Source organism: Triturus cristatus, chromosome 7 (assembly GCF_964204655.1).
Source record: "Triturus cristatus chromosome 7, aTriCri1.1, whole genome shotgun sequence".
Classification (NCBI taxonomy): domain Eukaryota; kingdom Metazoa; phylum Chordata; class Amphibia; order Caudata; family Salamandridae; genus Triturus; species Triturus cristatus.
Genome location: NC_140590.1, coordinates 378,422,285 through 378,437,446, shown reverse-complemented (window position 1 = coordinate 378,437,446; position 15,162 = coordinate 378,422,285).

Here is a 15,162-nt window from a genome sequence, read left to right as displayed (position 1 = left end):
CAAGGGTTGCTTTGAACAGACCATGTCTTGCATCGTGTGATGCCACTTTCTGGTCAGGCTTTGGTGGTACACTTAAGTTATTTCTACATGGCTCGTTGTTTTTTCAGCTTGCCTGGTTAGGGTCTTGTCGGTCTAGGTCCGTTCTCCTTGATTAGGGGTTTTACTTGGAGTTATCTGAATTTCATGTGCAACTTCATGGTTTTCCTTTTCTCATAAAACTCTTGAGGGGGGAGTTGTACGCCATTTTCTGATGGTATCTTTTGAGTTTTTGGTCCTGTTGTTTTTGCAGCTTTGAATCTCCTATTTCAGGCAGGGCAAATACTTCCCCTTTGGTTTGATTGTTCTGACATGCTTCCCAGTGGACTTCTCTATTTTAGGCACTTTATTAGGGAGCGTTATTAGGGAGCGACGGACGATTTCCCCACAGATGACTTCTTGAGTATTTACTTGGGTTTACGAATCTAGTCTTTTTAGGATTCTAAAATCTTCTTGTGACTATTTTTGTACCCAGTTTCTTTGATAGCCACTGGAGAACTTTGTTTCATTAAGATGCCAATGGTTCAGGGCTAGATATCAGAGGCATAGTTATAATAAAGAAGTTTTTGTTGTTACATATAATTTTGATATCCTTCTTGATGGCTAGGAATGACTCTGAATCTGTGTCAAGGATCGTGTTCTGGCTGAGATGTCGCATTATGCCACTTTGTTTCAAGAGCGGCTCCACCACCTCATACAAATGTGTCAACTGATCTGCAGTTTTAGCATTAGGCCAGGTCTTCTGGCTGGGAAAGAGGATTCCTTCGCCTTGAGCCACTCACTCCTCTAAGAAGCTTTCTTTGTTTGTAATGTCTGCTGGCGGTGTATCTCCTGAATGAGAGCTTTTTCCAGGGTTTATCCACTGAATCCCTCTTGTGGCATTTGTTTGGTCCTTGTATATTTATTTTAGCCCACACCTTGCAGTAATTTGATTTCTTCTGTTTTATCAAGGGCATGAACTCCTAAGGAGTTATCTATTATCCTCAGTCTTTTGACTTCATGTTTCATTTTACTTAAGTGGCTATAAATTGTTGGCTTCCTGTTGCTCTTTCTTTCTCTTGCTGGCAGTGTCTATATCATTAGGAAGGGTCCGTTGATTCTCCGTCCCTATGTTCTCCTGTAGTTTAATTTTTTTTATGGTCTGCTGGCGAAATCATCATTTAGTACGAGGGTTGCATGTATGGTCCCCTTTTTCCAGTTGGTTGGTACTGAGGTGAATACAAGTATGGAACCAAGGGGTTTTATAATGCATGAGCTTCTTTCTGCCTACAGTGGCTTCCTTCTATTGAGTCCACGTGTGCCAGTACCATGTGGAGAATAGACATTATACAGGATGTTCTCATTTAAATATAGAGTTCTGGTGATCATCTGTGATCTCCCTGGAGTCTTTTTCTGAGTTTTCTGTGGAGGCCAGTTCAAGTTTCTGCTCCTCGGATGGGTATGGACTTGTTTCAGGTGAACTTTCGACAATCTGCTTCTTGGTAGTGTTGATCAGATCTGCTCCTTGAATGTTTGTTCTCCTTGGTTATTTTCAGTCTATATCTGTGTAGTTTTGGTATCATTGAAGAATGATGGGAGCTTCTTCGTCCCAGATGGACTTTGGGGAAGCAAAGCTTCACATAGTGTGAGTTGGAGTCTCAAATTTGAGGGCCAGAGGCAGACTGGGGCAGTCTAACAAAGCGGAGGGTTCTGTTTTTTCAAGGTCCTTGAAGCTTTGAGTTACTCTCTTCTGCTTTCACTTTTTGGATCTGTGGAGTACGATTTTTTATCTTGTATTCTTAGTGCTTAATTTGAGCTGGCGGTTGCCTGTAGGGCCCACCAGCACGCATTTTTAGGGACCAGCACTTATTTTTCCTCATCGGACATTTCCAGAGAGCAAACAAGGAAAAAATGCACAAATGGGAATGAAGAAGAGGGAGAAAACAAAGACTGGCAAGAGTGAGACAAAGAAACAAGGAGTGTGCCTGGTAGTCGATTAAAGAGACATGAGGTGGATAACAGACTATGGATCGTGGGTATTCAATGCACTGTTGCCGGCCACGAGCTTCAGAGAGATCTTTGGGCACCGGCACACATTCTTTTACAAATCAAGCACTGCATGTCCTGCAGTTTCATTTGTTTCTGTGGTAGATGAGCATGTGCTTGCTAGCTCACTGCGCTGGCGGAAGTTTGGGAATTGTTAGTATTTACACCTCTGAGAATGCTACATCCTTCCTTGAGGGGATGGTTCTTTGCCAGGGTTTTCAAGGGAGCCATAAATAGTTTTCTCCTTACTTGTGGCTGACATTACTGTGGGTTGGAGAATGCATGTGCTGTCTTTTGTGAGATCTACTGAAGATTACTGTAGAACACGCGAGCCTTGTGCTGTCTTTGCTTAGGGCTTGCTCCTAATGGGCCTAGTGGTCCTTTTAGGTCTAGTGGGGTGGGTCATCTTCTCTGAGGCCTGCTGAAGTACCCCTGCCAGATGTTGGTCCCTCTACTTCTATCCTAGATTCAGATAGTGAAGTTGATGGCGTTCCCTCCCTCAGCCCTGCGGATGCTTTTGGTGGCTGCTGAGGGCCTGGTGCTTCTGATCAGCTGCTTTGTGCTTTCTTTTGGCTGCAGAGGGTAGCAGTAGCGGGAGGAGTCAATGGCTCACTTCACAGGGTTGCTTTTTTGTCACGCGATTCCTTTTTGCCACTCAAAATCCTCAGTATTGTCTGATTTTGTTTCCCTTTCCTGTGTATGTTTTTGGTGCCTAGGTTTTTCGCTGTTCATGGTGCCAGAGGGTTTTGTTCATGGTGGGGCTGTAGGGGAAGTTGGATACGGGTATTAGGTCGGCTCATGATGGCCACCTTTTCAGTGGTTCTTCTAGGTCCTCTTTTCTTTGTTTGCGTTTCGCGTTCTTGCTTTCTTCTATGCTTCAGCACCTGGCATGGCTGAGACATTACTTGCTCTTTTGGGTGAGGGGGGTGGGGGGTCTGTGTTTAGCAAAACTTTATGATTGGTTGGATGATGGGCACTTTTGCCCAGTGGTAGTGAAGTGAGAGAATCCGAGAAGGCGTTCATAGTGTGTGGGGGCACCAAAAATGATTGTTGCACTGGGCGCCGACAGCTCTAAAGCCGGCACTGACTAGATGGAGGACTAGTTTAAGGCTTATTTGTAGCATGTTTAGCTCAAAACCCTCCTGGTCATTCTACTGTCTTGGGTTCAAACGGAAGCGTGAAGTAAGAAAGAGGAAAGGTGTGATCCCATGCTTGCGTGGAGTTCCTGACGCGACATGGTTTGGACACTTTGGTAGCTGTAGTGGCTGTAATGGTTGAGTTCTATAAAAAATTGACTCTTAGCAGGTCATTAGCAGGACCAGCAGATGAACGAGGTACTTATGGGGGTGATTATTGCTCACTCTGGTGTGCATACAAGGTCATGGAGACGTGCCGGGGAAGTAGCAGGCAAGATAAATTGCGGGGCGCAAACACAGCAATGCAGGAAAAGCGCCGGTGCAAGCCCCCCTCCACCAAGTCAGCCCAAGGCCAATAAGATAAGGGAGACCCAGGGCCCCTTCATTACATTCTGCAAGAGTGCCCCATCATTTCGCATTACACCATAGGGCCAGGGACCAAGCGTATTGGCTTGTGGGTTTTCTGATACCAGTAGGTCGTGAGATGAGTGATCTTACCTCATTGCTGCCAGGCGGCTGACGTTCAGAGGGACTGGAAGCGTCTTAGTACCCTCTGTAGGGTCAAACTTCAGCTCCAGGCTCCAAGTTCCAGTCCGGATAATTATGTGGACCGGAGAGAAACTATACATGCATATACTCCTGACTCAGGCGGGAGACTACCAATTTCAAGGCTAGTTTTCAGTCTCGATTCGTGCATGCAGAAACCTGATTCGGAGTTCTGTAAAAATGCCAAAAATAAAAAATGTTGATGCCTGCCACCCAAGCTCCAATCTCCCCCTCCAAGAATGACCTCTGACATCAAAGGTTAACTAATACTTTGTCGAGGGGGTGGAGCTTGCCTGGCCTAAAGATGGCCGCTTCCTGAGCAAGCTCGGCAGTTGCCTAAACCATCCGTAGAGAATCTGCGACATTTGAGGGGGAATGTCGCTCAGCTACATCGGCAAACAAAGAGCATGAATAGCGCTTCCCATTTAGGTATTTATGGATTCCGGTGAGGCTTTTGGTGCTCCGATTTGTGAAGACGCAGATTCCGGCCTGGGAGTGAGGCGTGACGTGGAGAGGCCTACTGTGAGGCCCGGAGTCTCAGGTTCAGCGAGGCGGCGTTAAGCCCAGCGGAGTGTGTGTAGAATGCTTCAGTGCAGAGTGACGGCCCGATTTATGACCCTGTGTGGCTGGAGTGGGTCTCCTGAACAGACTGCCGGTGATTGCTGCAGTAAGCCAAGAGTGCGGCGAGGGTCCCTCTGCTGGCAAACTGATTGTAAGGCCTAGCGCGACTTCACGGCTGCTATTCGCTGAGACGGCTTCATCAGAGGTGAGCAGCTTGTATTTCAGCTACACTCGCGGGAAGAGGTTCCGTGAGTCTGGCTCGTTGGTGGGTGCACGCACATAAAGTTAAGTGCTGCATATAGCGCCCTTCCCTGCGACACATATACAGACAAAGCCTGGAACTCCTGGAGGAACCAGCACAACCCTGGTGGTTCGACAGTCTAGCGCACCTCATGCCTCACTAGGGACCCCCCTGGAGGATTAATTATACTCAACGCTGCACGTGGCTGTCGTAGCTTGGACTCTCATAACGGAGAGCTGTTAGAAGTACGCGCGGTGCGGAGCAGAGAGCTCCTGCCTCCTTAGTGGGAAAGCAAAGAGCAGCAGCGGACAGCCACTGCCTCAGTTGGAGTCCACCAATCACCTATACCATATTGCGGAAAGCACGACAGCTAGCGATTGTGCCATAATGGGTAAAGTAGACAAGTATCAACCCAAGCTACGGTTTGAGCAGCACAAGTCAAGACATAGGGAAGAGAGCGTTGAGACCGCGTCGTCGGGGCAATGGGAAGACTTCAAAGTTGCAGGAGATGATATACAGCAAATATTGACAGCCATGCAGAACAGCCTCACCACAATTGACTGCAAGATTGATTCACTATCTTAAACAATGGACCATATGTCTGAGCGGCTAGATAAGTACGCAGAGTGTCTCGATATGACAGAACACCGCGTTACTGAGGTGGAAGAAGCTCAAACAGAAACAGACAATGCTCAGAAACAGATGGGGAAGCTCCTGGCTGTACTTCAAGACAACGCTGAGGATCTAGAAGCTAGGTCCAGGCACAGTAACATATGCATTGTCTGTCTGGCCGAGTCTACAGCTACAGGCAACATGGAGTCGTTCGTGGAGCAGCTCCTGGTGACACTGCTTGGGCGAGACACCTTCTCTGCAATGTTCATTGTGGAGCGCACACATCGCTCTTTGGGCCCCAAACCTCCTACCGGGGCCCCCCCCCTAGACCTGTGATAGCCAAGCTGCTAAACTATAGGGACAGGGGCTCTGCTTTGAAAAAGGATAGGGAGCTGGGGGTCCTCCAGTATGAGGGCTCTGCGCTCTCGTTGTTTCCAGATTTCCCTATGAAGGTGCAGGAGGCGCAACGTCAGTTTGCCCCGATAAGACGAAAGCTGCGGGAACAAAATCTGGAATACGCCATGCTATACCCTGCCAAACTGGGAGTCACGATGAATGGCAGGATAAGGATCTTCACGGACCCCAGTCGCTACAGAATGCCCTAAAGGAGCTGGGCAGTCCAGAAGCACAAAAACAACTGCCGGATGCCGGACCTCATGGAGAACTAGACAAAAATTATTACGCTGAACTGACTGTGTCCCCTATCTAAGGCATCAGGCAAGATCACCAAGTCTCACGAACAATGTTGGTTAACTAATTAACAAAGTATTATCGTTACTTTAAGTCTGGTATGATCAGGGCTGTGGGGGGTTAAAAGTGGCATTACTATCTGGGGCATAGTAGTTAACAACAAATGCTTATCTACATAAGTGCTAGTCGTATTCAAGTATAGATTGATCTATTACTGATAGCAGGCTCCAAATGATATAGATATACCGGGTTTCAATAGTACGGCACTTCCCCTCGGAGGTTGATATATTATAGGTTGGCGTCATGGTCGCTCTGGTTGGTTACGAGAGTTGGCCGGTAACATTCGCTCCTAAGTGACAATCACCTTATGGAGAAAAGCCAATCTTATTGTTTGATCGTTATAGCAGTATTGGAAGCAATAGACAGTCATGGGTGGGAGATTTGTGTATCGTCTTCGCCCAGTTGGGGATGGCATAGCGTGGGCGGGGGGGGGGGGGTAATGTTTTTATGTTTAGAATTTACAGTTTACATATGTGCAAATTGCAAGACACTTACAATTCGACACTCATGGAGGGAGGGTTACAATCCATATCAGCAATGCCTAAATGTCGCAACACAAGGTAATACACTGCCATAGGGGCAGAATACGTTTTTTAACCTGGAATGTGCAGGGCTTAAACAATTTCCGCAAGCTGCGCAAAATTGTGGCATATCTTAAGAGGCATGAAGTAGATGTGGCGTTGCTCCAGGAGACTCATTTATCACCTAGCAGTAATAAGCATACTCGCAAGAGACTCCTTGGCCACTTTCAGGCCGCTGGGTTCACTTCACACGCCAAGGGCGTGCTCACTTGGGTGAACTCCAAATCGGGGATCTCGCTGGAGGCACAGGAGTTTGACCCTAATGGCAGATATGCACTCTCCAGATGTTATGGCAAAGGACTTGATCTACTGGTGGTTAACATCTATGGCCCAACCACAACAATCCGCAGTTCTATAACTCACATTTCGCGCAACTGCGTGGAGACACCACATTGCCACAGCTATTGGGGGGGGATCTGAATTGTGTGTTGGATCCGCAGCTGGATCGTTCTGGGGGTCCGACCCGATGCCCCTCAGCGGCAGCTAGAACTATATGTGACATTGCCATGCAGTTAGATCTAGTAAACGTATGACATGCCAGATTTCCCAGGGCAGGTGGGTTCACACACTACTCATCCCCACATGATATACATACTAGAATTGATTACTGGCTGATTTCAGGGGCTCTACTGCCCCATGTACGGGACTGTTCCTTTTTGCCGCGCTCATTTTCTGATCACTCCCCCTTAGTACTGGAGGTGGAAGCAGTCCCCACAGGCCCTGCTCCTTTTACATGGAGGTTCCCTCCGTATTCACTTTTAGACACAGTTTTTAAGGCAGAGCTGGGTACGGCAATAGAGGTATTCTTTGAAACCAATATAGGCTCAGTCTAACTTTTTTCCACAGTATGGGAGACATTTAAAGTGTACATAAGAGGAGTGGCCATATCCAAGCATTTTGGGGTTCTTCGCATGATCAGAAACAAATTGACATCGCTAGAAGGTCACTTAGGGAGATTGGAACAAGAGGCTCTCGCTGGGGATGATGCCCAATCCTCTGAGGCATTAAAGAAAACACTTGAAGAGTACCATGAGGCTGCGGATAGCGAGCTAAAGCATATGGGTAAAGATGCAATAGCTAAAACCTATGGTAAGGGGGAGAGGCTGAACTCGGTGCTCGCGGCGCTGGCACGCCATCAGAAGGAAGCTAGCCTAATAAATGAGCTCCAGGACTCCGACAGCGAGCTGCTGAGTGACCCAACGGAGATAGACAACAGGTTCAGTAGGTACTACACAGATCTATACAGCTCTAAAGTGACTGCAGATGAAACTGACATACAGGAATATCTGGAACATATAAAACTCCTATGGATTACCAACGGACACAGAGAGTATCTCATGAGACAATTGGATCCCTCTGAAATACTGACTGCTCTTACTGCGATGCGTGATGGTAGCGCCCCGGGGCAGGATGGGCTCACAGTCTGCTTTTATAAAAACTACCAAGATCTGTTGATTCCACACTTGTGTGCTCCATTTGAGGAGATGGGGCAGAAAGGTGAGAAGCCCAGGTCAATGAGGGAAGCCTTAATAGTTACTCTTCTGACGCCGGGGAAACCCTCGGTGGAATGCTCATCCTATAGGCCCCTATCACTGTTGAACGTTGACACCAAAATATTCGCTAAAGTCCTGGCTAACAGGCTGGCGCCATTAATACAGATCTTGGTGAAGCCAGAACAGGCTGGATTTGTCCCGGGTCACAACTTGTCATATAATTTGAGAACTCTGTTCGGCACTATCCAGCATGTTAGGCCCAAAATTAAGACGGCTGCGGTCTTCTTGGACACAGAGAAAGCATTCAATTCTGTTGAATGGGCCTTTATGAAACAGAAGTTTTTATGAAGCTGGTTTCAGTACTCTTTAATAGGCCACTCGCTAGGGTGAGAACAGGGGACATGGTAACATCATCTATTGAGATATCAAGGGGCACGCGACAAGGGGCTGCCCATTGTCCACGCTGTTGTATGCCATAGTTGCGGAACCATTGTTGTGCGCATTAAGAGAATGCCATGGGCACAGGCGGATCCGATTCCCGAACTACAATCTGATAGTGTCTGCTTACTCAGACGACATGCTGCTATATGTAAGAGAACCGAGGACTAACCTAACACCACTAATCATCGAGGTGATAAAGTTTGGAGTGGTCTTTGGTTTGAGAATTAACTGGTCTAAATCAATCGTATTCCCTTTGACGGCTGCCACGACAGCGGTTACCCTTGGATTTCCCTCTGTAATGGTCCACTGACCCGGTGCGATATCTAGGTGTACAGGTCCAAACGAACTCATACCTGGTGCTCAGTGAGAACTATGGCAAGGCTCTTGTCAAGCTTGAGGAAGATATAGACTGCTGGATTTGCCTCCCTCGGTCCCTGTTGGGCCGTATCTCCCTGATAAAGATGGTGGTTTTGCTCAGATTATTATTTTTCTTTTTAAACATCCCGATGGTTCTTCCGAAACACACTTTCCAGGTAATACGCTCTCTAATGGTGAAATTGACACGGGCTGGTAGGCAGCCACGGGTGAAATGGGACATTCTTACTCTTCCCTACTCTATGGGAGTTCTAGGGGGTCCAGATTTAGAGTGGTAATAGAGTAGCTCAGTGATCCCAGGCATATCCTTGGATACACTGCCCGCAGAGTCTTCCTCATGTGTATATTGAACAAATGGCAGTTGAGCCAGACCCGCTCCCTCAGAGACTGTTCCCTAATCCTATCAGACAAAATGGTGTACTGGACTCTGTCAATTCGACAGTGCATGCATGGCATGACTTAATGAAGAGGCAAGCTGGCGCATTTTTATACTCCTCCCTACTGCCAGTGGAATGGCGTCACTGGCTGCCATTGAGTGCAGATAGGGAGGTGGTGCGAGCTTTACGGTCACTCAGCATTTCTACTATGGGTGACTTGTTCTCTGAGGGCAATGCTGTGCGTGGGCCGAGATAACAGTGGAAGGACAAAACTTTACCCCACTCTCACAGTTTCATTTCTTCAGAGTATACAGGAACCCCTCAAGTTATTTTCCCTCTCTTTTCTATTGCATGCTAAATCTCCTAAAAAGTTAGGGGCATATTAACAAGGGCCGGCGATAAATATCGCAAAGCGCGCTTTGCGCTTGCATATTTATCGCCGGCTATCTCTGGAATTTATCACCCGGTGTGCACGTTATTAACAACGCGCATCGCAGAGGCAATAAAAATTCCAGAGATAGTTGGGATATCGCCGTTTTCCATGGAGTAAAAACGGCGATATCCTAGATGATAGGGCCTGTGGTCTTAGCCACAAAATCCACCCCCCATGTTAAGTATGCCTTAGTCAGGAATTTAACAGACGTTAAATTCCTGCGTTAAGGCATACTTAACGCAATTTTAAAAATTGCTACCCTCCCTTGTTAATATCGCGAAGCTGCCTTCGCGATATTTTCCCAAGGAAGTCTTGTCAGGCACGCCTCCTTTGCATCTCATTAGAGATGCGATCGGAGGTGTGCTGCAAACGGGCGCTAAGTCAGCAAGACACGCGATAGCGTGTCTTTGCTGATAAGGCGATGAAATTATCGCCGCTTTTCGCCCAAAAACGGACGCAAAAGCGGCGATAATTTCATATCGCCGCCTTGTTAATATGCCCCTTAGTATCTAACATATATGTGTTGTCTCAAGAATTCAGGAGAACACAGAATAGTAAAGCCAGGCTGGATCAGCAAAGCAATCTAGGCGTAGCTATGGATGATGCTAAGTGGAGGTATTGCTGTGAGGTCACTCAGAAAGTCTCATTAAACGGTAGACACAGACTCATACACTTTAAATTTATCAACAGGGTGTATTATACCCCGGAGAGACTGTTTCGATATAGCCTGAGAGACACGGCTCGTTGCGAGCGATGTAGGGAGGACCCGGCGGGTTTTCTACATGCTGCTTGGCCTAGGATTGCGGATTTCTGGTCTCAAATCTTTCGGGTGTTAAATTAAATCACAGGTCTCTCGCTCAAACCAGATCCCCTGCTGGCTTTGTTGGGCTACTCCAGGGCGCTGCAGAAAGATGTCAGAAGAATGATGGCAATGGGATTGCTCCTCACTAAGCGTAGAATAGATATACAATGGGCTCGGGGGCCAGCTCCAACGATAACAGAATGGACAAAAGATATGTTATATTGCAACACACAGTCCGAGTTGTATAACAAATTATTACACCCCCGACCGCCAAAGTCGCCCAAAGAGTTTCTGGGGGCTGTATAAACAATACCTTATTGGGAAAGAATCGGGAGAGTCAGATGGGGATAACTAAGATTTCACATGTAGTGATAGTTGTGGGTGATCTTGTCACTATGATACGCGCTGAGCTGAAGAGGGAGGATTCATAGTCTTGAAGCGCACTAAATGTTACGTGTATTATGTACTCTAATTGATGTACGATATTAAGAGCCAATGCTGTTCCTATCTCCGGTATAGTGATGCCTAATACCATTGTATTCTGTGATCTGTCTTGGCACAATTTTCTTTTTTACAGATAACACTGTGTACTGTCAGAATGTAATGTTTCACTGTGAAATGTTTAATAATAAAAAAATAATAATACTTTGTCTTAGTTCTTGGAGGGGGAGGTTAGAACATGTGACAAACCTCGACATTTTATTTTGGCAGTTTTACATAGTGCAAACAAAAAAAGACTTTAGAACTCTGCTTTTTTTGTGCTATGTTATTAAATACCAAAAATGAAATTATGATGGTCTGTCAACATACCAATAGGCCTGATTCCGTAAAACTGCTTTGCCTAAATATATATCAATGGAGAAAATACGATCTCCCGACTATTTTTTTTTAATCTCCCACTTGCCTGCCCTAAAATGTTGGCATGTATGAAAGAACACCTACCAACAGAGTACAAAGGGAGAAAAGATGGAACTAAAATTAAGTGTTTTTACTTTTACACGCAGGGACATAAAGATCCACAAGATGGCAGTGTTGTTTAATATTACAACAGTTACGGGTTTTCAACTCAAACAAGTTTATTTTGATGGTCACTGTTTGATTGTCCGAAGCTGTTATCAATACTTCTAGAGCGAGCTACTGCATACAGGGTCAACGTCAACAATAGTGGCAGAAAAGCATACTTGTATTCAGCTAGATAACGTTGTGTGATGTCACCAAGGTCAAGCCTCCATACACAAAGCATTCACAGCAAAATTTAGTGTTTTGCATTTTTCCTAAAATATGTAAATTGCTTTGCGCTCTTGACCAGTGGCCTAGGCCCATTTGGAGGAGAGAACTATGGCACTAGTTGGCCCAACATTTCTTTGCAGTCTTAATCGTTGGTAAAGCAGCCTTCGCCAACCCAACTAGTCTGAGAACGCTTGAACGCACAGGCATGCACACGCGCACAGACTATTTGTGTCGTGTCTCTATGGAAACTCCGTCTTTCTGAGCCCCTGCTTCTTATTCTGCAAACTTCTACTGGCGCGAGCGTGCACCAGATCTGCGAGCTTGGGGAATTAAACAAATATTAGCAGCGCGAGCCCGGATAATAAAACTCACACAAGGCACAGTTTTGTTTAGGCCAGGGGAGGCAGATAAGCTGTCTGAGGTGGTGTCACATGCGAATATATGTCGTTACTACGCATTCCGTTGCAACGCATGACTTTACCACGCATGCGTTACAAAGGAATGTGTTTTCCACGCTTTGCCGTTACCTCGATTTTACCTTTACTCCGCTTTTTCTTTTTTTGGGGGGGGAGACCCCCCCAAGCCCCCTTTTTCCGCAGGTCTCCGCCGACACTGAAAACGGACTGATGCTTTTTTTCGGATTAGGATGACGTTGTTCCGTGATGACCTGGCTTGCGTGGTGAAGATGGTCGTTGAAGCATAACGCGTTGTGAAGACATTTACGAGGTAAGTGTATCGTAAACATAATGCGTAGAAAATGCTTCGTGGTAAAGGCTGTTTCCCGTCACATGCATCCTGGACTCTGATCTGATGTGGAAATCTCGCTTTGATTAAGGTCGGTGGGCACAATAAGTTCACAAAAAGTGTGGGCTATTAAATATGAGAAGACAGATGCAGGATGGGAGAGCCTCAATATGCAGGTGAGGGTTACCACTTAGCACAGAAAGTAAATAAGGCAGTAAGAGAGAACATTACAGATGTGTATCGGTATGGTATCACATCTGGCTGACAACACACTCAGATGCAAAACCACCTTCTGCAACATCAGTTCAAGCAGAGGAAGCATTTAGGAGCAAATATCCCTTTAGGTTCCAAATCACATTTGGGTGTGAAATTACTATTAGGCAATAAATCATAATTAAGTGTCAAATCACCTTTGGTGCAAAGTAAGCAGCACTGTGTTATCACATTTATAAAACAAATTGCATACAGGTGCAACATCCCCGCTGGGGGCAGCATTAACAGGAGTGTAGAAACATTTTTAGGAACACAAACGTGTCCCCATTGCAGTGCAGGAACCCTTCGCTTCACTGTTTGTGCACGGCAATGGGACTCACTCAGGCAGCTGGAGGAACAGCCAAGAGCAATCGTGAGACTGAAAGTCTCCTGTGACTTTGTCCAAAGAGTGAATAGTACATTCAATGCCTTTGATGCAAAAAAACGAATCTTAACCATGTGAAGGTACAACTTAAAAATGTTACCAGCCTAAAACCAACAGACTGGAATAAAAAAGATAGCTGGACATAGACCAAGACATTGGTTGTGTCGTCTGGTTAGAAAGTAAGCCACTAATAAAAGATTTACATCACCTGTAACACCCAGTGGAACCCGACAGCCATTCAGTCACTGCAAACATAATACTATAAGAGGGGGGAAGACTGCCATATAATATCCACAAGAACTTCTTGACCATTCAAGGAAACCACACAAAACAATCAACCTTGGAATAGATAGTCAGAGGAAGAAATGTGTTAGAAGCGAATAATAAATCTCAAAACTTAAAGAAGAGACAATCACTAATGAAAAAGAGAGAAGTCGAAAGAAAGAATGGCAAGCTCTACTCCAAAGCGATACTGAATCCTTCGAGGACATTAGAATAAATCGTTTTCACTAAACCAACTATAACATCTAGTCAGCAAGGAAATCAATCTAGCAACCGATATACAAACAACTGCTTGAGCAGAACTCCTTCGATGACACATGGAAAGAACTCACCAACAGGCAAAAGCGTTAACAAACCCTCAGCCAAACAGTGAGAGACAGAGTTACAAAAGAACGATGAACAATAGACGGGAAAGGGAACATTGGTCATGGTGAAGGCCAGAGCTTGGTCTATCAAGGTTTTGGAACGCAAACCGTTGCGTGACATTGAGGACCACACTAGCAGTCGCGGCTGCTGACAATATGCAGGGGGGGGGGCAGGGTGCAACAGTGGTGGTGGCGGGTGTGAGGAGCAAGGTTAGGGGGGAAGGGTTTAATGAATAGAATAAAAATTACCTGATCCTGCCGGCCACCTCATGCCTCATGTTCCTCCGTCTTTCCTGCTCTCCCAGCAGTCCCTGGGACAGACTTCCCATTCAATCCAGACGCTGATCTCATACTATGAGAGCAACGCCAGGATTGGCCTCAGCGGGCTGGTTTAATGCTCGCTCAGGTACAGGGAGTCTGTACCGTTTCTCCAACCTAAATGCGCACGTCTGTTTGGCAGGACTAAGACGGCCGGCCAAACTGACATGCGCACTTATAAGTGCACTCCACTCCATTCCTCCTCCCCTTTCCATGGCTCGGCCTGCCTCTCCCTACTTATACATGGGGGAACGAGCGCCTGAAAAAACACAAAATGATAATAAAATAGCATTTTTATTTTTTAGCTGCTGATTCTGAGCCTGTGGGGTTGACCCTCCTCTGCCGTTGCGGAGTAGCCGCCGCCAGTGGCGGCTAGTCGAGGGAGTGCTGCGGGGCGGTGGGCGGGCAGGGTAGGGGGTAGTAAATTCCAGCATACGGCCGAACGGAGTTAAGTAAATAAATACATAAATAAAACAATTTAAATTGCGCGTGCTGCATCACCAAGTTGGCGTTGCAGTGCGCGCGATGTAAATTGTTTTATTTATTTAATTAATTACGTTCGGCTGTATGCCGGAATTTACTACCCTCCACCCTGCCCCACCCCACCGCCCCACAGCACTCCCTCGGCGAGCCGCCACTGGCCGCCGCTGCATACTAGGTCCATCTCAGAGATGTGAAAAGGTTAACAGCATGGAAGCCATAAACTAGAATGAAGAAAAACACATGTATGCACATGGACACAGGCACTGGCAGTCTATGAAGTAAACAACGTTATTCCATTTGAAATAAACAACAGATAAAGTTTCCTCAAAGAAGATTCTGTCAGGATTGCAGTGTCTACAGGAGCAGTCATCATAAACTTTGGTGTGATCCAGACACGCCATGTTTTCTTCGATGTATAAGGTTTGATATTCATAATCCCCCGTTCTGAACCAAGATGTCACTGTAGTTATCGAATTGTCAGCACTAGTATTCCAAAACGGTATTAATTCAGATTTTTCGAAAAATACAAAATCTTTCCTTTTTAAGTATTTTTAAATCTAAAGGTTCAAACTAACTGCTTTCCTTACTCCGTGTAAAATCATTTGGATTAATACCATAGAGAGCAAATACTTCTACAGCTAAAGGTAAGACAGCACACACATAAAGAGCGTCCTGTGAATGTATATCGATTACT